Source organism: Scyliorhinus canicula, chromosome 17 (genome assembly GCF_902713615.1).
Source record: "Scyliorhinus canicula chromosome 17, sScyCan1.1, whole genome shotgun sequence".
Taxonomy (NCBI): domain Eukaryota; kingdom Metazoa; phylum Chordata; class Chondrichthyes; order Carcharhiniformes; family Scyliorhinidae; genus Scyliorhinus; species Scyliorhinus canicula.
This window is the reverse complement of record NC_052162.1, coordinates 37,478,387-37,500,622: the sequence shown is the minus strand read 5'-3', so window position 1 is coordinate 37,500,622 and position 22,236 is coordinate 37,478,387. Positions and strand designations below refer to the sequence as shown.

At 43.0% G+C, this 22,236-nt stretch overlaps 1 protein-coding gene across 2 annotated transcripts in view; it reads left to right on the top strand.

The window, feature by feature from the left end:
• Nucleotides 1–22,236, top strand: part of tenm1 (teneurin transmembrane protein 1) — a 1,865,819-nt gene that overhangs the window by 525,740 nt on the left and 1,317,843 nt on the right. For both annotated transcript variants that reach the window (XM_038774907.1, XM_038774908.1), the window contains exon 3: nucleotides 2,327–2,406. The gene's annotated coding sequence lies outside the window, so the exon portion shown is untranslated. The remainder of the gene's footprint in view (nucleotides 1–2,326; nucleotides 2,407–22,236) is intronic.

The window sequence follows — 22,236 nt, the reverse complement described above, 5'->3', positions numbered from 1 at the left end:
CTGAAGATGTCCAAAAACATGAGGATTACACTATCCAAACATCCCTGACTATAGCTATTCAATTCCATATTGTTTAGAAAAAATAATCACAAGACAACAAATTGTGAAATATGTATATGTACTAAATCTAGACATAACCAACTTGTACCTTGATTCTAGGACACTGACAGTGTGAAATATTGGTGTACATTTATTACTTCAATAAATGAAATATCATTTGGAGACAGTGTGAAAGTATTCCATTGTTTGCCATGAGTAAATCAAATATTTATCAAACCATTATTCTGCAGATTAGCATTTTTCAGAATAATGACTAACCACTCTGGTTGGAGGTAACTGCAAACTGGGGATGGGGATAAAGGAGAGAAGCACAAGCATCCAGCCCTCTTGGCGGTATGACTGAGCATATTCTTAATGGTGGGCGCTACAGCTTAATCAATGATTAACCACTACTGATGTCAGAAATATATTAACAATGACAGCAGTGCACTAGATTTGCTATAGTTGGTAATCAGAGCTGAGCTAATTGCACATTTATGCACATTATAGTTGATTATTCATGTATTCAGACAGTGAGCAGTGGATGACAGAACTGAAGTACGTAGAACTGAACTGTGTAGGACTCAGCTGCCGTAATGGCAAAACAGTTCTTAATTTTAACCTTTGATCAAACATTTTTGTTTACTTTGCTTTAAAAAGGAGAATAAGAAAGATTAGGGGATTAAGGCCGGCCAATTCTAAAATTGCACACCCAAGGTTAGGCAAGTTAAAATGGCCCATGTTTGTAAGAAATAGGAACAGAGGTAGGCCATCTGGCCCCTTGAACCTGTTCCACCATGCAATAAGATCATGGCTAATCTGATTGTGGCCTTAACTCCACTTTCCTGCCTGCCTTCCCTAACCCTTGACTCCCTTGTAGATCAGTCATCCTTGGATACATCCAATGAATGTGCCTCCACTGCTCAGTGTGGAGGAAGAGAATTCTAAAGACTAACAACCCCTTGGAAGAAGAGATATCTCATCTCCTTCTTTAATTGGAAACTCCTTAATTAGAAATTGTGCCCCCAGCTCTAGATTCCCCCAAGAGAGGAAACATCCTCTTACCATCTACCCTGTCAAATCCACTCAGAATATGTTCAATAAGATAATTTCTCATCTTCTAAACTCCGATAGGTTTGGGCAAACATGCTCAAATATCCTTCATACGGTAGCCTCTTCAACCGAGGAATCTTACCTCCATGCCCTGAAAGTACCCAAAAAGGAAAGTTTGGGTCAATGAAGCATAAGTTTAATGTAATGTAAGAGAGTACTCAATCCAAACACTGTCCTTCACCATTGGCTAATCATGTTAAAACAGGCGTTTACATTGCCGGTTGGCAATTAGTCATGGTTTTGGGCTGTAGGTCCAAAAGTTACATTACTTAATTTTGTTTTTGTGTAATAATCAGATTTGTTCAAAATCATTGTTAACTTCTTTTTCTGAGTTTTTTATACTTGTCATGGAAAAGGAGGTTAATGCTCAGAAATATACTTTTCACGACTTGTAATTTTTAATGTAATTGACAAGTGCAGTCAGGCCAGTGGTAGCTAGGTTAGACATAGGAAAACTTCCAACACTGGACCGAACTTCAGAAGGATATTCCTCACTACACCTGGGTGGCTGACATGGGAAATGCTGGGTGTCAGAATGGTTTGAAAGTAGGAGGTCAGGGGAGAGAGAGGGTGGGGCTAATGAATGAAAAATGCTTATTGTCACGAGTAGGCTTCAATGAAGTTACTGTGAATAGCCCCTAGTAGCCACATTCCAGCACCTGTTCGGGGAGGCTGGTACGGGAATCAAACCATGCTGCTGGCCTGCTTGGTCTGCTTTAAAAGCCAGCGATTTAGCCTGGTGAGCTAAATGGCTTGTTAGGGCAAAGATTGTGAAGGAACTTTATTCAACCAACTGTACTGCTACTGACCTAAAAGTGTTTGATGCTGACACTGGTTAATGAAATGAGGTGTTCAATTTTCTACCAGTAACATTCCTCATGCCGTTGAGCACAAAATAAATATGAATTAAAAGATATACACTTGCTATATTTAGCATGGCAAACACTCCCAGTGTAATACAAAGCCATCTTTGAACAAACGCAGCACCAATGCTAAGAAAATGTCAATGTAAACAGACATGTGATCACAAATGATATGTATCTTACCACTGGTGTTGACTTTTTCTCTCATACATTGATTTTAAAAAAGGAAGCTCAGCTTGTTCATTCATGCATGCCTCATCTGACAGCTGTACCTGAAGACATTATTTTCCTTGTTTTTTTTTATTTCTTAGCCCGTGTGCTGCTGCATTTGTGATCGAGTAAAGGTTTTCACAAGCTTGTTTTGCTCTGTGTGCAGAGGCCCCATCGGCAGGTATGTACAACTGGCTCTGCATGTTTAGTTTCAACAACTAAGTTGTTCTGGACACTGACAATTTGTAGCATCTCATTTTCATGGGTATATCAGATGCTGTTAGTTTGGTTTCGGCTGTTGTCTATACTTGGGAAGCATAGACAATGGGGAAGAATTGGAGTTTCCCTTTGCTAAACCCCCATGGTGTAAAAGCAAGCCGACGCATTTTCAATAAAAATATGTAACATAAATATCAACTGCTGGTGTAAATATTAGCTCCATGTGGAATTGCCTATGAAGACAGTAATAACAAGGTCAGGGTATTTGACAATTGAATGCATATTAGAAATGAAGGGCAAGATTTTCTGGGCTCCACACGGCATGTTTCTCGGCGGTGGAAGGTGGCCCACTGTTGGTCAGCAGCAGGACCTACTGGTCACGCCGCTGTCAATGGAATTTCCCAATGAAACCATCCCAGGCTGCCGGGAAACGGGAGGCGTAGTGCGCCATCGGCAGGATGGGAAGATCCTGCTGGTGTGAACAGCCAAAAGGCAGGATTTCCTGCCCCGACAGCAGCGTGTTTTGATGTGGCAGAGGTGGCCCACTATTGGCGAGGCACGGTATATTCTGGTCCTGCCGCTGTCGATGGGATTTCCCGTCGTACATGCCCTCCGCCGTTGGAGAACGAGTGGCGCGGGCACACCGTCGGCGGGACGATCCCGTTGGTAGGAATGGCCCGACAGTCCCGCCCATCGAGGAAGTGGGATGCAATGTTCTAGCGGCTGGCACAAAAGGCTAAGTTCTGAAAGAAAGGTGAGAAGTTGTACATTTTTTGGTAAGGAAGCAGCTGCAGATAGAAACAGAAAAGCAAAAGGAGAAATGTGAGCTCAAATTTTAGGGTTGATAGTGACAGCGCAATGGCGTAAAATGTGCAATAGTGAGTCTGTAGTGCATTTTCCATTTTTCCGATCTTTATTTCTGTTGAGTTCTGTGATTCCCATAGAGACCGATATGTTTTAATGAAAAGATTTGAATTTCCAGTGACCTACTGAAAGAATCGGGCTGACGAGGTTTCACGTCTTACAGATTTAACAGTAACAAACTAATATTAACAGGAACTAAGAATTACGTATTTGACAATTGAATGCATGTTAGAAATGAAGAGGATACTAATACTCTTCACTACAGAAAATGCATCTCTTATTAGCATTTTAACAGACGCAAAAACACCATACCACAATTAAACTTTACAGCACACTACGCAAAATGACGAGCTTTACACAAATCCAAAGTTACCCCGGCTTCCAAAGGGATCTCTTCTCTCTATTTTGTAACACCCAGGGACCATTTAAAGTCCTTTTCTTCAGTGTTATGAGAATCCCAGCACTGACTACCAGCAGTGAATCCAATACTGTGATTCCTTCGCGCAGCCTCACTAGGGCAAACCTCCGGTGCCTTTAAATCTCTGCAGGCTTATTCTCAACACTAGCTTCTACTGGCATTCTCTCTGGTAGCTAAGAGAGCACAGCCTTTCACCACTGGATGCAATGGCTGCTGCTTTCATGCCTCTCTCTTTCTTTCTCGCGTTCTTTCTCATTCTCTCTCTCTGTTGTACAGAGAATTTTTAAAAATGAAATTGCTGAAGAATGTGGGTTGAATGCAATAACTATAATATTTTTACATAGTCGTGAAAACATATGTGGAAGGGCAGGCATTCAATTAGTACACAGTGGTAATACAGTCAATAGGAAAGATTATCTGGTGGATGTCTATTCCACACTGGTTGTTTGCACACTTCAGGGATTTGGTTGTTTTTGACCTTAGATGTATTATCAGGTTCTTCTGTGGATGTCTCTATCCTGGAAGGCATTACAGTCTCTTTGCAGAAGGAAAACTAGTCGGGAATTCTTGACTAAATCTCTAACTCAGCAAATTGACCAGAAGTCACAGTCGCATGATTTGCTTGTATGGATGGTGTTTCCTCTTAAGGTAGTTCTCTCATACATGGTCCTGGCACATTGATACATGTAGATAACAACTGATTTGTGTGTTGTCGCCACATGAACTCATCTTCAGTTTGTATTGTATAAGAGATTGGACCAGTTTGAGCAAAGGCAGTTGCAGGAACCCAATTCTCGTAGTGATATAGCTGTGCGCCAATACTTGCTCTCCTTGCTTAAACAAGCATCTTCTCAAATTATCATCTCTTTTCATGATCTGTGACTGTTGATTGCGTTCTACTATCTCAGATGTCTCCTGTGGTAAGAGTAGTGTGGTGATATGCATCACTGTAAGTACACAAGGGGTTAATGTAAATACACGTAGGCTAGGTAGACGCTAGAGGGAGCACCAGAGACATGACACACAGGCACTCAACCAATAGGTCAGTAAGATAGGACACGACCAATGGGCATTCACGATACACACCGAGGTGACACTACCACAGGGAGGCATTACACCAACCCATATATAAAGGACACAGCACACATGATCTTCCTCTTTCCAGTGGAGACATCAGTGTGTACAGACACAGGGTTGATTCAATATCACACCCACCACGTGGATTGTAGCAGACTGGTTCGTCAGTCTGAGTAGCTATAGAAGGATTAACAGTAGAGGCGAATCCGAGTAGGAGAATTGTAAATAGTTTAATAAAAGTGTTGAAGTTATCTCCACATCTGAACCTTCCTTTGTCAGAGTGAACATCAAGGAAGCAGCTTATGCTACGCCAAGAACATAACAAGACAAGTAGATCAAAGTTATTTCTCCGCTTCCGCTTCATCAGTAGGAATGCTAGGGAATTTTGTGTAGTCGGATATGTTGTGATAATTTGACAAGAAACAGTTTAAGCTGAAATGTAATAAATTTGGTCCTTGGAAGCTTTAAGTGCATGCTTCAAGGACTGGACAGATCTTTTGGCGAAATCATTCACGGGTGGGTGGCAAGGTGCTGATTTTCTGTGTTGGATAGCATTCATTTTTAAATAGTCCTCAACTCATGAGCCATAAACTGTGGACCACTGTCACTCACATTCTGTTCTATTTTACCAAATCTCCTTGAGTTTGTCAATGGTTTGTTCCACAGATGTTGACTTCATCAGAATGACCTCAGGCCACTTGGCGTGTGTATATATACCATGACCATGAACATGTCCCTCTATGGAGCAGGAAGGTCAATGTTGCTAAGGCATTATATGCCGCTCCCAATATTGCAACTGGGACAATGAGAGGAATTATTACTCTCATCCACCCCAACAAGCATCTGTCTTGTACTGTCAACCCTGGCATTGTCAGGGTGGCACACAAGTGGCAATGCCAGAGTGCCTGGATGGCAGTGCCATGGTGTCCAGATGGCATCAGGAGTGCCAGGGTGCCACCCTGCCCAGAGGATAATAACATTGGAGCCCCCAATTGCCTGGGAGATCCTCCCAAGTGCCAGTACAACTGGTCCACATTTATGGAAAACAGTGCAAAATGGCGAAATGGGGAAGTCTCCGAAGTGAGGACGTTTGGTCCCGCGCCTTGGGTAACTCCGGTGCAGACATATTCAACTAAGACTAACTACTCATTTGAATATTCAAATCTGGATCACGCCCATTGAGAGCGAGATCTAGATTGCGACGTCTCGTGAGATCTCGTGAGATCTAGTGAGGGGTAACAATTTTGTAAACTTTGCGAGAGGCCTCTCGCGAGATTTACCGATCTTGTCGTGTCCCTGGTCGAGTGCGCCAAGGCCGGTAGATCATGTCATTTGTCACTACTGGGTGGTATCTGACCAGCATGCAAAGGAAACCATGGCAATGCATGAGCATTATCATGGCTCTCTGACTGGTGGTCTTTGATCTCATACGAATGTGCAGATCGAATTAAAGAGCATCGTTGGAGTCTTATTGCTGCCAACAAAGGAAGACCTTTCTGTGGCCCTAATGTAGCTGCTAAGGGCCTGCGATTCTTCAACAAAGTGAAGTGATGACCATATAAGTATTGGTGAAAATTTCTCACACCAAAAATGATACTCATTGCCTCCTTCTCCAACTGAGTGTAGTTTGATTCAGCACTGGTTAAGTTAAGAAGCTATTCTTCCCCTGAAGAATGTGTGCCACCACTGCTCCAACTCCACTCAGTGAAACATTGCTGGAATGATGATTTTGGATTGAATTATTTTTTTATTCGTTCATGAGGTGAGGGCGCCACTGGCTGGGCCAACATTTATTGCCCATCCCGGGGGGCATTTAAGAGTCAAGCACATTGCTGCCGGTCTTGAGTCACATGTAGGCCAGACTAGGTAAGGGTGACAGATTTCCTTCCCTGAAGGACATTAGTGAACCTGATGGGTTTGTACATCCCATCAACAATGATTTCATTAGACTTTTAATTCTGCATTTTTAAAATTGAATTCAAATTTCACCATCTGCCATGGCGGGATTTCAATCGAGGTCCTCAGAGCATTACTCTGGGTCTCTGGATTACTACTCCACTGGATTACCAGATCAGCGACGATACCACTGCACCTCTACTCCCCTAAACACTCCTGACTTCTTCAACGTTTGCACAACTGGCTGGTATGCTTTTTTCACATTCTGGTATTCATCGCCACACTTGTTTTACACACAAGGAATGTAACAATTTAAGTAAGGTTGCTAGATGATGCACGATCAATTACACAAAGACGAGAGTTGGGTGCAATCGAGGTTTTATTACACTAAAATGTGTGGCCTCCTACAGCAGATGGTGAAATGGCTGCTGTATGGGGAGCACACATATTTATACTCCGCCTAGTGGGCGGAGCCAGCAGGCAGGGAACTACCCCCGTACCTGTAGTACAGGGCCTTACCATAAAGCACCTACATTGACATTCTCTATATACAATATATACATCAGTGGTGACGACCACACTAGATTTGGAACAAATGTTCCATTGTAGCAATTAACCCTCGGAATAATCTTAGAAACAGACAGGGAAAATAGAAGCAGCAGGAAGCCAGTCAGCCCTTCGAGCCTGCTCCGCCTTTCATTATGATCATGGCTGGTCAGCATGTTCAATACCCTGATCCTGGTTACCACCCCCACCCCCCTCCCCCCCACTCCCATATCCAAGGCAGAACAATGCCAGCAGCGCGGGTTCAATTCCCGTACTGGCCTCCCTGAACAGGCGCCGGAATGTGGCGACTCAGGGCTTGTCACAGTAACATCATTGAAGCCGTCTTGTGACAATAAGCGATTATTATTATTATTATTATCCCTTTAGCCGTAAGAACTTTACCTAAAGTTCTTGAAATTACACAATGTTTTGACCTCAACAACTTTCTGTGGTAGTGAATTCCACGGGCTGGATTCTCCTCACCCTTGCGCCGAGATAGTGGCCGGTATGGGGGCGGAGAATCGATGTTTCCTCAAGAAATTGGGACCAGTGTCGGTCCGAAATCGGACCGATTCTGTGGGCCCCAAAAAGCAGCGTACTCAGGGAGTACGCCGAGCCACCTGGGTCCATTGCCAGAGGCCTGCTCAACAATTCTCTGCCCCAACCGGTCAAAGTCCCGACAGCGTGGAACTATTGTGCTCCCGTCGGCCGGGATACTCGTGTGGCGGCTGCAGACTTAGTCCGTGGCCGCCCTGGTCGGGGGCGGACGGACCGGAAGCCGGGAAATCTTCGTGCGGGGATTGAGGGTCGGATGCGCAGCCAATCGGGGATCTCTTTCTTTGTTCTAGCTCTATGGTCCGAGTCCGCCATGGAGCATGGTGCGACCGCTGGAGGCTACCGCTGTGCGCAGGCGTGGCCTCTGACCCGAAAGTGTGGAGGCCCATATCTGCAGCAAAAGCTGCGAGATTTACCCCAGGTCCCTGCTAGACCCCTGCAGGGCTGGGAGTTAGTGGTCCTTTTGCGTGAACTCCACCGTTTTGATGCCGGCGAGGGGACATAGTCCCAATAATGGAGAATCCAGCCCTACAGTTTCTCCACTCACTAGGTGAAGAAACTACTCCTCACCTCAGTCCTAAAAGGTTTTCCCCCTTATCCTCAAACTCTTAATGGTGTGACACTTGTTGGTCCATTATAGACTCCATCTTCTTAGGTGCCTTACTATTGATCACATGGCCTAAATATTGGACTGATGTTTGAAAGGAATCACACTTATCTTTCCTCACAGAAGACCACGCATGTGAAGGTGTTTCAATGTGATTTCTATGCTACGTAAGTGTTCCTGTTCATTGGTACCAGTAATTAATATATAATCGAGGTAATATTGTCCCCACTGTAAACTACTACGGATCTGATCCATGGTCCATTGAAATAAAGTGGATTCTGACATTATTCCAAAAGGTAACCTCGTATAGTGGGAAAAGCATTTGTGTATTATAATGGAGAGCAGGTGTAGAAATTCAGCTGCGACATTCATTTTCAGCAGGTCTGTGGTAGATCGATTTACTGAACTCATGTCCTCCCTGTAGTCCGGCAAACAAGTCCTCAATCAACGGCAGCGGGTATTGATCCTCGCGTAGAACCGGATTAATGGTTGTTTTAAAATCTCCGCAGCTGGAAATAGTTACAGCTTGCTTCATTACAGTCACAATGGGGGTTGTCCAATCACTAGTAGTGATGGGTTCAAGGTCTCCTGTGCCCACAAGTCTCACAATTTTAGATTCTACCTTTGGAAATATAGGGCGTGATCTAATCAGAATGAAACTGGGTGTTATTCTAGGCAGGATTAGCGGGATTATTGCCAGAAAAGACCCTTCTATCTAACAGCACTCTGTCTTGTTTTCGTGCCCCGGCAGGGAATGCCCCGCCAATACCGCACTTAGCTGCATATCCTGCACTGGTCTGGTGAGCGGAACTCCTCAGTGCAGGAAGGGATCGGGACGCCGACCTCACGACCCCCAGATCGCTCCAATGTCCCAGCTCATCTGTTGGGACACCCTCATGCCCCCCTGCATCCCAACACGTTTGGACAGGACACCTCCAGGCCCGATCCATGGCATGGGCACAATTCCAGCTTGAAAACGTGGCCAAAAGGGCAGGGTGAAGGGGCCATGAAGGGGTGGGTGGAGGGTCATTGGTTGTCACGGATCTGGATTTCTCCGCACCTTTAGGGGCAAGCCCTAACCTTGAAGGGCTAGGCCCGCGCCGGAGTGGTTGGTGCCGGCGGGAAAGGCCTTTGGCGCCACGCCAGCTGGGGCCGAAGGGACTTCGCCGGCCGGCGGAAATCCGCGCATGCACCAGAGCGTCAGCAGCTGCTGACGTCATCCCTGTGCATGCGCAGGGGGGGACGTCACTTCTGCGTCCGCCATAGTGAAGGCTATGGCCAACACGGAAGGAAAAGAGTGCACCCACAGCACAGGCCCACCTGCCAATCGATGGGCCCCGATCGCGGACCAGGCCATCGTGGGGGCACGCCCTGGGGCCAGATCGCCCCATGCCCCCACCCAGGACCCCGGAGCCCGCCTGCATCGCCAGTCCCGTCGGTAAGGGAGGTGTTTTGATTCCCGCCGGCGGGAGAGGCATTACAGCAGCGGGTCTTCAGCCCATCGCAGGCCGAAGAATCGCCGGGGGGGTGGGGCCCGCTGATGGGCGCGGTGAGATTCCCGCCCCCACTGAATCTCTGGTGCTGGAGACTTCGGGATACGGCAGGGGCGGGATTCACACCACGTCCTGGCGATTCTCCGACCCGGCGGGGGGTCAGAGAATCCAGCCCATGACCTTTCGAATTTACCATTTCAAAGTTTCCCTCAGTCAGACACCTTTGTGGAGTTGTGAACCACGACTCCTTGAACAGGTGGTCAGACTGAACGAAAACTGCTGGAGGCTCAGAGATGCCAATCTCCACAATGGAACCTACCAGATTTACCCTGACGATGAAAATTGGGGCCGGGAATACTGGAATCGGGTCCCATCCATCATGATTGAAGATCCATGGAGTCTCCCTGACTCTGCATTAATCCAGCCTTTCATGTTTGCTGACGATGAAAATTCAATGAAAACATTTTGCTACCTAAAGCCTGCCTGTAATAAGACAGGAAGTAAATGCAAAAAAGACTTAGAAGTGTTTTAATGTTAACCGCCTTGGGATTAACATTTGCAATTAAAACTGCAGACAAGAATCCACCATGTGAGTGCTAATGAAGGAAATTAAGCTGATTAGCGTCTGGTTTATACTTTAGGAAGATGCAGGCAGTTCATTCAAAAACTGAGCCAAAAACTGGATCAGTGACAACTCTAGCTTGTATCTACTGAATAAAAGGAAAAGGTTTAAACTGGTGAATTTGGAATTTCTTTGTTCTGCTTGTTCAATCTCCATGAAATCTCAGACTGGATATTTCCCCGATTGTATTAATTTAGTTTAGTCAGTCGACTGTTCCTGAGTACTGGAAAATTTACTATTTACAAAATTTACAAAATGTTCATCTCTTTGTTTAAATTTTCAATTTGCCACAAAAATTATACATTTTCCCTGTGACTTTGAATTGGAAAAATAACGAGCAAATCAACCGTATGATTGAGCAGTGCTGTTAAATATTCTTTCTGGCAATCCCTTATTCACTGCCATTCTTATCAAGAAGTAAAATTACAGGTGAAATGAGCTGCTGTGTTGTTTAAGTCCTGCTGTCCCAATAGACAGAAGATCCATAGCACAAAATTGCTCCTGTTCACGCATTAAACTCAAATCAATAATTTGGACACTATACCAAGATTCTTTAAGGCCACTTTGGGGTTTGATATACCTGATAATGGTGCCTGGCAGATCCTATAGTTTATCCCTCCAGTAATAAATAAATTGCACAATAAAAACTATGATACAATTTTTTTCTCTGAAACTTACCTACATGAGATTGTCTCCTTAAAATGATAGAGAATCAATAAATCACCTAATCTTGAGACTAAAAGTATTTGAATTACCTGCTGGAATCCGCGGTGTCATATTGTGGTTTTCGTGCAATGAAGAATACATTTTCACTTAAATTCTGCCTCTGCACTTAATGTCCTCAATAAAACTCAATCAACAAAGATGAAATAATGCTGTAAATATTGGTTGCTATCTGTGGGATCATGCTCCTGAGTCCAATGTGTGTTGATAATAAAAATGAAGCAACCAGATAATGTTTGGACAATTATTCCTTTCTTATGCCTGGGGAATGCTCAGTTCCTAAGTTTAGTGAAGAAAAAATAAGGAAAAAAGTCCGTGGCATCGGAGTCTCTGGTCTGACATTGGACTGCATGGATTTCCAAGTCTTCCCGCTAATGTTATATGAATAGATGCTAGCTCAAATTTAATAAATGGGGCCTGGTTAATGTGCAGCTCTGCAATGCAAAGAGATGCCAAACGAAGCAGGCTGTGCTTGGACAGTGACCTTTCATAAAGCAGAAGCAATGCAGGGACCCTAGTGGCAGCTCAAAGGAAGAGTAAAGCATTTCCAGTAGATTAATTATACTCCTTCCACTGCCCCATCAGCAACATGCCCACCCCCCCCCCCGGCCCCCACCACCACTCCTGACTCTTCACTCCAACCTAGGATGACTCTTCGGTCTAATGGGTCCGCATACCGGCTGCACAAAGGCCCTGGTATTGGCAGATAATAACAAAATTCTCCTTCCAGAACCGCCCCCCACGACAACCCACACCCAAACCCTTCCATTCCCAACAGCAGGCTTGCACTGGAAGCGTGTTTGGACCAGGAAAAATAAAGCACATTCCCTCCTCCAACAGTAACATCACATCAGGCGTTCAGAAAGGGGACAAAAATAGATTTGCTGACACTTTCACGGAATTGGAACATTCATATAAAGCCATATCACATTGTCACAGGGTCTCAATGATTTTAAATGAACGTCAATTTTTAATTAGTTTACAGTTTTGCAAGACAAACTGAACCAGTAGTTCTCCACAAACAGCAATGGGATGAATGGTTAATTCATCATTTTTTTTTGTTGAATGAAAGTTGAATGAGGGCAGTAACCTCGTGGTGTCCCCTGCTGTTCTTTGAACTTTCCTATGGCATCTTAATGTCCATCTGGACAGACAAATGGGAACAAGTACACACTGACACATCAGAGCGAATATGATCCCTGTATGATGGATACCAGGCGTCACAAAGCTTTATGTCTTTGTGGGCTGCTTAAGTGCATACCATGGAGTCTTGCAGGCCATAGATAAAGTTTCAATCAATGTTCTCATTAATTTTGAATATTTTAAGCTACAGTTACTAAGAAATGCTGATTTAGACATTATCCATCACTGAGGTAAGAGTGCAAAGGACAGCCCTCATGTGCACACCATTCAAATTGGACAGTTCAGCCAGTGAGACCAAAGCACAAATGAAACTTAGCTGCGATGATTTGGGGACCAGATAACAAGAGTATATGACCTGTGGATTATCTTGAGCATGCCCGATACAAACGTGGGGCTGGAATGTAACTTTGCTTTCCCTGCTAGTATAGATCAGGCACTTTTGCACCAGATTGTGTGGTGCTGCATAGAATCTGTGAGAATGCAGACATGAAGCACTACATTCATTTGAAGGCAAGGACTCAGAAGGGTGGTCAGCAGCAAAGCAAGGGAATGTGTTGTTGACCTTGAATGGAGCCTCACTGAGATTTCTACAGATTTCTATGCCAAAAGAATATACTCTTGTTGTCAAGGTGTTTGCAGTATTCTTCTTTGGACATTACTAATGTGCAGCTGCAGTGAATTCATCAACATGTCTATTCAGTTCACCACATTGAACAATTCTCACAGACACACAACCAGAAAAGAAAACATTTAAAGATTGAAATTTGGACATGGGTAAAGTTAGAAACTGAAATATTCTGATTTTTTTCTAAAGAAATTACTTTCAAAAATGGCTTGAAAATTTAGTCTATTGACTATTGTCCACTAATATACAGAATCCCTACAAAGCAGAAGGAGTGCACTCAGTCCATCGAGTCTGCAAATACCCTCCAAATCAGCATCCCTCCTATGCTCACTTTCCAGCCCTATCCCTGCAACACCATCTTGCTTGCACATCTTGGCACACTAAGGGGCAATTTAGCATGGCCAGTTCACCTAACCTGCACATCTTTGGATTGTGGGAGGAAACGGGAGTACCCAGAGGAAACCTACGCAGACACATAGAGAGCATGCAATCTCACACACAGCCAGTCATCCAAGGCCAGAATTGAACCCGGGTCTCCGGTGCTGTGAGGCAGCAGTGCTAACCACTGTGCAACTGTCCATGAGATGCAAAGGCATAGAGAATATCAACTTAAAAGGTTGCAGTTAAAGACAGACATTGAGGAAAGACTAAATCCTCATGGGGTTCTGTTTAAACGCGTTCACTCATTACCAAGGTTGGACGAGAAAGATCGTGGGCGGGATTCTATGTTGCCCATCGCCAATATCGGAATCGGTGATCGGACAGAGAATCCACTCCGACGCCCAAATCGGGGGCGGCGTTGGTTTGATGCCGGTCAGCAATGCTTCACCCCATGGAAGTGGCGTAATCACTTTGTGCGCCGCATGCTGTTGCAATGCTGTTGGCATCTTAGCGGCAGGCCCTCCCGCGATGCTCCACCCCCGATGAGCCAAGTTCCTGACCGCGCAGTTGACCTGTGGTCTGAGTAGTTGGGAACCCGGCATGGCGGCTGCGGACAGTGTCCAGCACCGCCACACTTGGAATCCAGCCCTATAGAATTATAGAATGCTACAGTGCAGAAGACCATTCAGCCCATCAAGTCTGCATCCACCCTCTGAAAGGACACCCTAACTAAGCCTATTCCTCCACCCTATCCCCAATACCCCACTCAAACCTTTGGACACTAAGGGGCAATTTAGCACGGCCAATCCACCAAACTTGGACATCTTTGGATTGTAGGAGGAAACCGGAGCACCCGGAGGAAATCCATGCAGATGTGGGGAGAAGAAGCAAACTTCACACAGTGTGGAAGCATATTTTAAATCTCATTTGAGAAAGTAGCTAAACTTGAATTGGCCAAAAACCACGTCTGTACTGTTGGTTGAATCAAGATAGGTAAGTAGAGCTGGTCAGGTGTTTGCATCCTGATCAGAGGAGGTATCTAGGGATTACATTGAGGTGAGAAAAGCTATTTGAAATGCATATGAACTAGTTGCCGAAGCCGATAGATAAAAGTTTAGAAATCTAAGAAACAGTTCAGACTACATAGAATTAGAAAGAATCATCCAAAATAATTCCAATAGATGGATAAGAGCTTTAAAAATAGACCAAATGTGTGAAGCTCTTAGGGAAATGATTATTCCGGAGGAATTTAAAGATTGACTTCCTGCAGTAGTGAGAACTCGTATGGCAGAGCAAATTAGTTCATAAATCAAGGTGATGTACCATCAATTGAACGCGAGACGAGTTGCTGTACAAAAGTATGGCTTTAATCAGCTAGATGTTAGACCTGCGGTCGATTACAGTATAAGGACGACCGCTGGGAGTACTGGGTATTCATACCCCGCCCCAGAGGCGGGGTTAACTCAGCCTCTCGACCAATCGGGGAGCCGTCACATGACTGGTCTCAACCAATCGGTCGAGAGGCACATGACCGACCAGGGCCAATGGTAAGCCGGTGTTCTGCACCAATGGCAGGCAGCTATGCTAATCATACCACCACACAAGGTTTGTTTTTTGACATCAATTTCAAACTGTGAAGGATAGAAACTAGGGAAATGAGAAATCCACAGGTGGTAAAGACGAAGGAGATATAGTTGGAGATATGAAAAAAACGTTGTCTCAGATTAAAAAGGAACTTCTGATGGTGGAAGAGAGATAAAACAAATTAAACGTTTCCATTGTAATAAGGTTGGACACACAATGCCATATTTTTGATGGCTTAAGAAAACTATTGGGAAGACAAGCTCTTTAAAATAGGATAAGCCAGTGGGGTTTATTAAAGTGGCAAAGGAAACCATGGTTGTAGCTGAAGAGGTTTGAAAGAGTGTACAACTGTTTAGAAGTTGGTTGATCTTTTTCAAGATTTCATTTGTGAGGGTAAGGTTTACTCATGGGTACAAGGTAAGAAGGTTAAAATCTTAAGTGATGCAGGAGCAAGTCAATCTTTAATGGTGAGAGATAAGGAGATATGTAGTTTGGAAGGAGTATTGTTAGAAAAGGTGGTAATAGGTGGGATTAATGATGAAGTAAGTAGGATTCCATTATGTAAGGTAAGAGAATCTGGTGAAAAGTGATGAAGCGGTGGTAGGAGTGATAGAAAAATGATCTTTTTCAGCAGTGCATCATACCTTGGGTAATAATATAGCTGGATCACAGGTGGGAGTGATGTCTACTTTGGTTGAAAGGCCTATGGAAAGTCAAACAACAGAGGTGTGGCAAGAAGCACATCCTGGGGTCTTTCCAGATTGAGTGGTAACAAGATCATAAAGCCACAAGTTGAGGCAGGAGTAGGAGAAACAAAGGAGTAAGGATAGGGAGGCTGAGATTCAGTTCTCAGAAACACATTTGACCAGATTATTCATGAAGAACAAGAGCAGGTGAGAGATGAAGTAGATATCTTTAGTTCAGAAAAGTTGGTAGAATTACAACAGAAGGATTCAGAGATTAAACAGTTTCATCAGCAAGAATACATAGAAAAATAATCTGAGTGTATACCGGAGTATTATTATATTAGAAATAATGTATTAATAAGAAAGTGAAAACCTTTATATATTCAGGAAGATGAGAAATGGGCAGAAGTTCATCAAGTTGTATTACCGATGGGTTATAGAAAGGAGGGTTTGTGGTTAATGTATAAGGTTCCAAGTCGGAGGATATTTAAGCAAAAATACAAAAACATTTTTATTGGCCTGGACTGCATAAGGATATTATTGAATTTTGCCGCACATGTCATACATGTCAGGTGATAGGAAAGCCTCAGGTTGTAATCAAACCTTTAATACCAATTCTGGCATCTAAGGAACTTTTTACCAGGGTTCTAATTGATTACTTGGGACTTCTTCCTAAGACAAAAAGTGGGAATCAGTACTTTATGACCATAATGGATGTGTCTACTAGATTTCTGGAGGCAATTCCATTACGAAATATTGCAGCTGAGAGGATCGTAGAGGAGTTAACTACATTTTTTTTAACCAGTTACGGGACTACCAAACAAAATCCAATCAGGTAAGGGATCCAATTTTATGTTGAAGTTGTTCAGGGAAGTTATGGATAGCTCAGGAGTCAAGCAATTTAAATCAACCATGTATCATCCAGAATCACAGGGAGTGCTAGAAAGGTGGCACCAAACTTTGGGACCATGTTGAATGCCTACAGTCAGGGTTATCTAAAGGATTGGGCCAAAAGATTTCCATTTGAACTATCTACAATTAGGGATGCACCCAATTAATCAACTTAGTTCATTACATTCTGGTCGAAATTTGGTCATGAGGTAAGAGGACCACCTAAATTGATTAAGGAGAAATTGGCGAGTCCGCATTCTGAGACTACATTGTTGGACTATGTATCAAATTTTAGAAAGAGATTAAATAGGACTGGTGAGTTGGCGAGGGAACAATTAAGATTGTCACAGCATGTTATTAAAAAATGAGGTGGATAAGAAATCAAAAACTTGTAGTTTTGTTAATGGGGAGAAATTATTAGTATTATTACCAGTGGTAGATGAACTACTAAAAGCAAGATTTAGTGGGCCTTATCAAGTCGAAAGGAAATTGAGTGTGGTGAATTATTTGATAAGAATGTCAGATAGAAGGAAAACGCACTGGTTATGTCATTTTAATATGTTTGAACAGTATTTTGATAGGGAAGGAGGATACTTGGTCATTATAACTCAGGGAGAAAAGATAAATCCGGATGATTCTGAATTTGACATTCCTCAAATTAAATTGGACATTGACAAAGTAATAAGAAATTTGGATAAATTACTTAGTTATCTTCTGGAGGAAAATCAGAGTGATCTGACAAGTATTGCAGTCACATAGAGCTGTATTAGGAAACAAACTAGGAAGTATGATGATGAATATACATAATGTAGGTTTTGGAAATTCTATTCCAGTTAAGCAACATCTATTTGGACTGAATCCACTCAAGTTGGCATGAGGTAAAAAGAAGATTGAAAACATGCTTAAGAATTATATTATTGAAGTGAGTTTCAGTGTTTGGAGCTCACCTATTGTGATGGTACCAAAACCAGATGGAACAAAATTGATGCGTATGGACTATAGGAAAGTCAATACAGTTATGAAGTCAGATTTGTATCCTATTCCTTGTTTGTAAGACTGTATTGAAAAGGTGAGGCAAGCAAATTTTATTACCAAATTTGTCTATTAAAGGATATTGGCAAATATCTTTATCAGACAGGGCGAAGGAAGTTTCAGCTGCATGACACTAAATCGATTTAAAGCTATGCCAATTGGAATAATTCAAAGATTAACTGAAAAGGTTATTTCTGGATTAAACTATTCCGAAGTATACATTGACGATTTGATGGTGTTCAGTGAAAAGTGGAAGGAGCATTTGGAACATTGAAATGAATTGTTAGATTGATTGGCTGGCTTGATGGTAAACTTGACTAAAAATGAGTTGGCGAAAGCCCAAGTCACATTCTTCGGCCATACTATTGGACATGGCCCCATGAAATGAGAAAACAAAGCTATGGGGAGATTCGAATGCCGTCAATGAGAAGTGAAGTTTTGAGACTTCAAGGCATGAATGGTTTCTACAGAAAATTTATGCCAAATTTTAGCAGTGCGTTTGCTCCACTGACTGGACTTTCAAAAAAAAACCACAGAAAATGTCAGTGGACGTCAGAATGCCAGGAAGCATTTGATGATTTGAAAACTGAGTTAACCACAGCAACAGTTTTGGCGACACCGAAGTATGGCAAGCAATTTAAAGTGACCATTGATGTGAGTGATGTGGGTGTTGGTGTTGTACAGTTAAAATAAGGTGATTTAAGGTGGGAAAAGAACTGTTGGTTATTTTTCTAGATTACTAATGGCGTGACTCTCCAGCCTAATTATGTACTCGGTCAAGCCGACGAATAGCGGGAGAGGCTATTTGTGATGCAACCGCCCACTCCTGCAGGCTAAATCGGGATCTTGCCATATCGTAGCAAGAAACCAATTACCACCACTTAAGCCCCACTCGTGAGTTGGAGATGGATGCACCGTGCGGGGGGGGGGGGGGGGGGGGGGGGGGGGGATTGGTGTCTACTCACTCATGCTGCCCTATGTAGGTTGTTGACCTTTTTAAAAAATAAATTTGAGTGCCCAATTCATTGTTTTCCAATTAAGGAGCAATTTGCTGTGGCCAATCCACCTACACTGCACATTTTTGGGTTGTGGGGGCGAAATCTACGCATAAATTGTTGACCTTCTTAAGTCCTTCAATGGCATTGCAGACCAGTCCTCCTGGTCACTCTCCCTGAGCTAACAGCTGTCACCACCTCATCAAAGGCAGCACTGGCTGCCTTGTGGCTGGCTCTCCAGACCCTTAGGGGAACTGGACATCTCTCCTGGTCTCCATGGCATCGAGCAACCTCCACAGGTCAACATCCCCGAATCTTGGGGCTGGTCTCCTTGGTGCCATTGTTACGAGTTGGCTGGTGTTGGCTGAACAAGTGCAGCTTAAGTGCTGCTTGACCTTGTTCACGAGTGTGACCCCAGCGAATCAGTTGATGTGCCTTCATTTGCAGTGAGAAATCCGTGAGGCCTTGCTAAGTGGACCGATTAGTGGTGAAATGCATTGCCAGCCTCGCTGGGCCAAGCGCCAGGAAGCTTGCGGCAATTCCCGATCACTATCACACTTATAAATCTTTCCGGAGTATAGCACCCTATCTTTCTGGAGTATAGCACCCTAAATGTTCACCAAAAGAAGTATTCAGCCATCGAGAAGGAGACATTGAATTTGGTATTGGTCGTGCAACATGTTCAGATTTATATTGCTAACAAGTCAGAGACAGTTGTTTCCACAGACCATAATCCATCAATGTTTCTGGAAAAGTTTAAAGACCAAAATGCCAGACTGCCTGGATGGAGTTTATTGCTTCAACTATTTCACTTGAAAATTATACATGTAGCAAGAAGCGAAAACATAATTACAGATGCTTTATCACGACTTTGAGATGCAAGAAGAATGGAACATTCAAAGTTAGGAAAGAAAGGCTGAAATGGAATATACTGATGTTTAAATGTGCATGCATAAATGTGATGAGACATACATCTCACAATGTAATAGTAATGTGAAGTAATAAGTAATATTTAAAGTTTAAAAGGCTTTGAAAAATGAGCCATTTTTTATATCACTGGTTCATTTTTTATGGGGGAGATCTGATGAATTTAGGAAACTGTTATATATTGTATTTTAAATTTGTTGCAGTAATGTTGCTAAAAAACCTTGGTTGTCTGTCACAATTATGATTAAGGGGTCATAAAAGTGAGATAATCATTGGTTTTAACCATTTACTTGCTTACAAGTAGAAAGCAAGTAAAATGGAACATGTTTTTGATTTTGGAGGATTGCTGGGGTGTAGATAATTTATGAAGGATGGTGCTTCGTCCTGGATAAACAGGCCATGGGACATCTTAATGGGAGGAGACCGAAGAATGTTTTATGATGTAATTAACGGTGGAGCCTGGTCTCTGTAGTTTTGCAGTTTGCCGTGGAATTTTAGTCTGATAAGGCAGGGATCCAGTTGGCTCCTGGAAAGTTTCCCCCAATTTCTTTGCACAGAGAAAGCAAGTAAACCTGATTGTTAATTTAATTTAGAAGTGTTTTTGAACTATATTGTTGTGCCTAATTGGAATATATGTAGATAATTGCAGGTGTAAGGAGTGAATAAGTTAACATTTTTCCTTTCATTTAAAGAACTGTTTGATCTGTTACTGTAAATTAGTTAGTTTGTTGTTAATGTGATCGATTCTGTGGTTAAAGTGAAGTTTGTTTCAACATAAAAGATATTATTGATCAGTGTCAACACTCCAAACTGAAGTAAACTTTCCTCACAGTTTTGCAAATCGCAAATTGTTGGGTTACTCACCCGGGATCTTAACAATGTCCTAATGCATGAATTGCAAGAGGTAGTATGCAGGTACAGCAAGAAATTAGGAAAGCTAATCGAATATTATGATTTATTATGAGAAGAATTTAATGCACAAAGTAGGGAGGATATGCTTCAGTTATAGAGGGAAATGATAAGACCACATTTGGAATACTGTGTACTATACTGGTCTGCTTATTTGAGGAAAGATTGGATTGGATTGGATTTGTTTATTGTCACGTGTACCGAGGTACAGTGTACCGAAGTACAGTACCGAAGTACCGAAGATGTAAATGTGTTGAAAGTAGTTAAGGGGAGGTGGTGGTGCAGTGGTATTCTCACTGGACTAACAATCCAGAGACCCAGCGTAATGCTCTGGGGACCTGGATTCAACTGATGACCATGAAACCTTTGTCGCTTGTTGTAAAAACCTCATCTTGTTCACTGATGTCTTTCAGGGAAGGAAATCTTAGCTGTTCTGGCCTACATGTGACTCCAAAGCCACAGCAATGTGGCTGCCCTCTGAAATGAATCTAGCACCCCGTTCAAGGGAAATCTGGGATGGAAAATAAATACTGGCCCAGTCGGCGTTGCCCATATTCGCTGTACGAATGAAAAAAAAGTTCAGAGAAGGTTTACCTGGAATGGGAGAGTTTTTAAATATGAGCATACGAACATATGAAATAGGAGCAGAAGTAGGCCGCTTGAGGCTGTGCTGCCATTCAACAAGATCATGACTGATCTGTTTGTGTTTAGAATTCCACATTCCCATCTACCCCAATAACCTTTGCTTCCCTTGTCTAACAAGAATCTATCTACCTCCGCCATAAAAGTATTCACTGATTCCACTTTCCACTGCTTTCCGAGGCAGAAGGTTGCAAAGCTGCACAACCCTCTGAGAGTAAAAATTTCCTGTAACGTGATTTCCCCAGTTCGACCACAACAAATCTTGTGAAGAACTCAATCTGAAAGCTTCACTTCATTTGAATGGTGACTAATCTCTGTCATTCCATAATTTTCCATTTTTCAGTCTCCGGTGCTCAGCATTTCTGTTTTATTCAGATGACATTGGAACCATAGCTGAAACATTCTGGTGGAAATCATCTGCATGATATTAGTAAGAGATTTGACTGAAATTCTTTCCTATTTTACAAAGATGCTAGCTCATTTGAGATAACAGCAGCAGCAACTTATATTTATGTAGGGCCTTTAACTCAATAAAATGTCTCAATGCACTTTATAGAGGCAGTATAAAATAAAATATAAGACCAAACCACATAATGAGATATTAGGGCAGATCACTAAATGCTCAGAAGGAGGTTTTAAGGACTGTGTTAATGGAGGAATGTGAGGTGGAGAGACAGAGGTTTAGGAACATATTTTCTGACCTTAGGGCGTCAGCAGTTGAAAGCACGGTAACCAGTGATGGAGTGACTAAAATCGGGAATGCACAATAGGCAAGAATGAAGGTATCTTGGAGGAATGTAGGACAGGAGGAAATTGCAGAGAAAAGGAAAGGCTGGACCATGGAGTGATTTAAAAACAAGGATCATAATGTTTGAGATGTTGTTTAAAGAGGAGACTATGTAGTCAGTGAACACAGGGATGATAGGTGAACAGTGGCGAGTCACACAGGCAGCAGAGTTTTAAGTGACAGAGGGTAGAATGTGGGAGGTTGACCAGAAGTGCATTAAAATAATCAAGTCTGGAGGCAACAATGAAAATGAAATGAAATGAAAATGAAAATCACTTATTGTCACGAGTAGGCTTCAATGAAGTTACTGTGAAAAGCCCCTAGTCACCACATTCTGGCGCCTGTTCGGGGAGGCTGGTACGGGAATTGAACCGTGCTGCTGGCCTGCC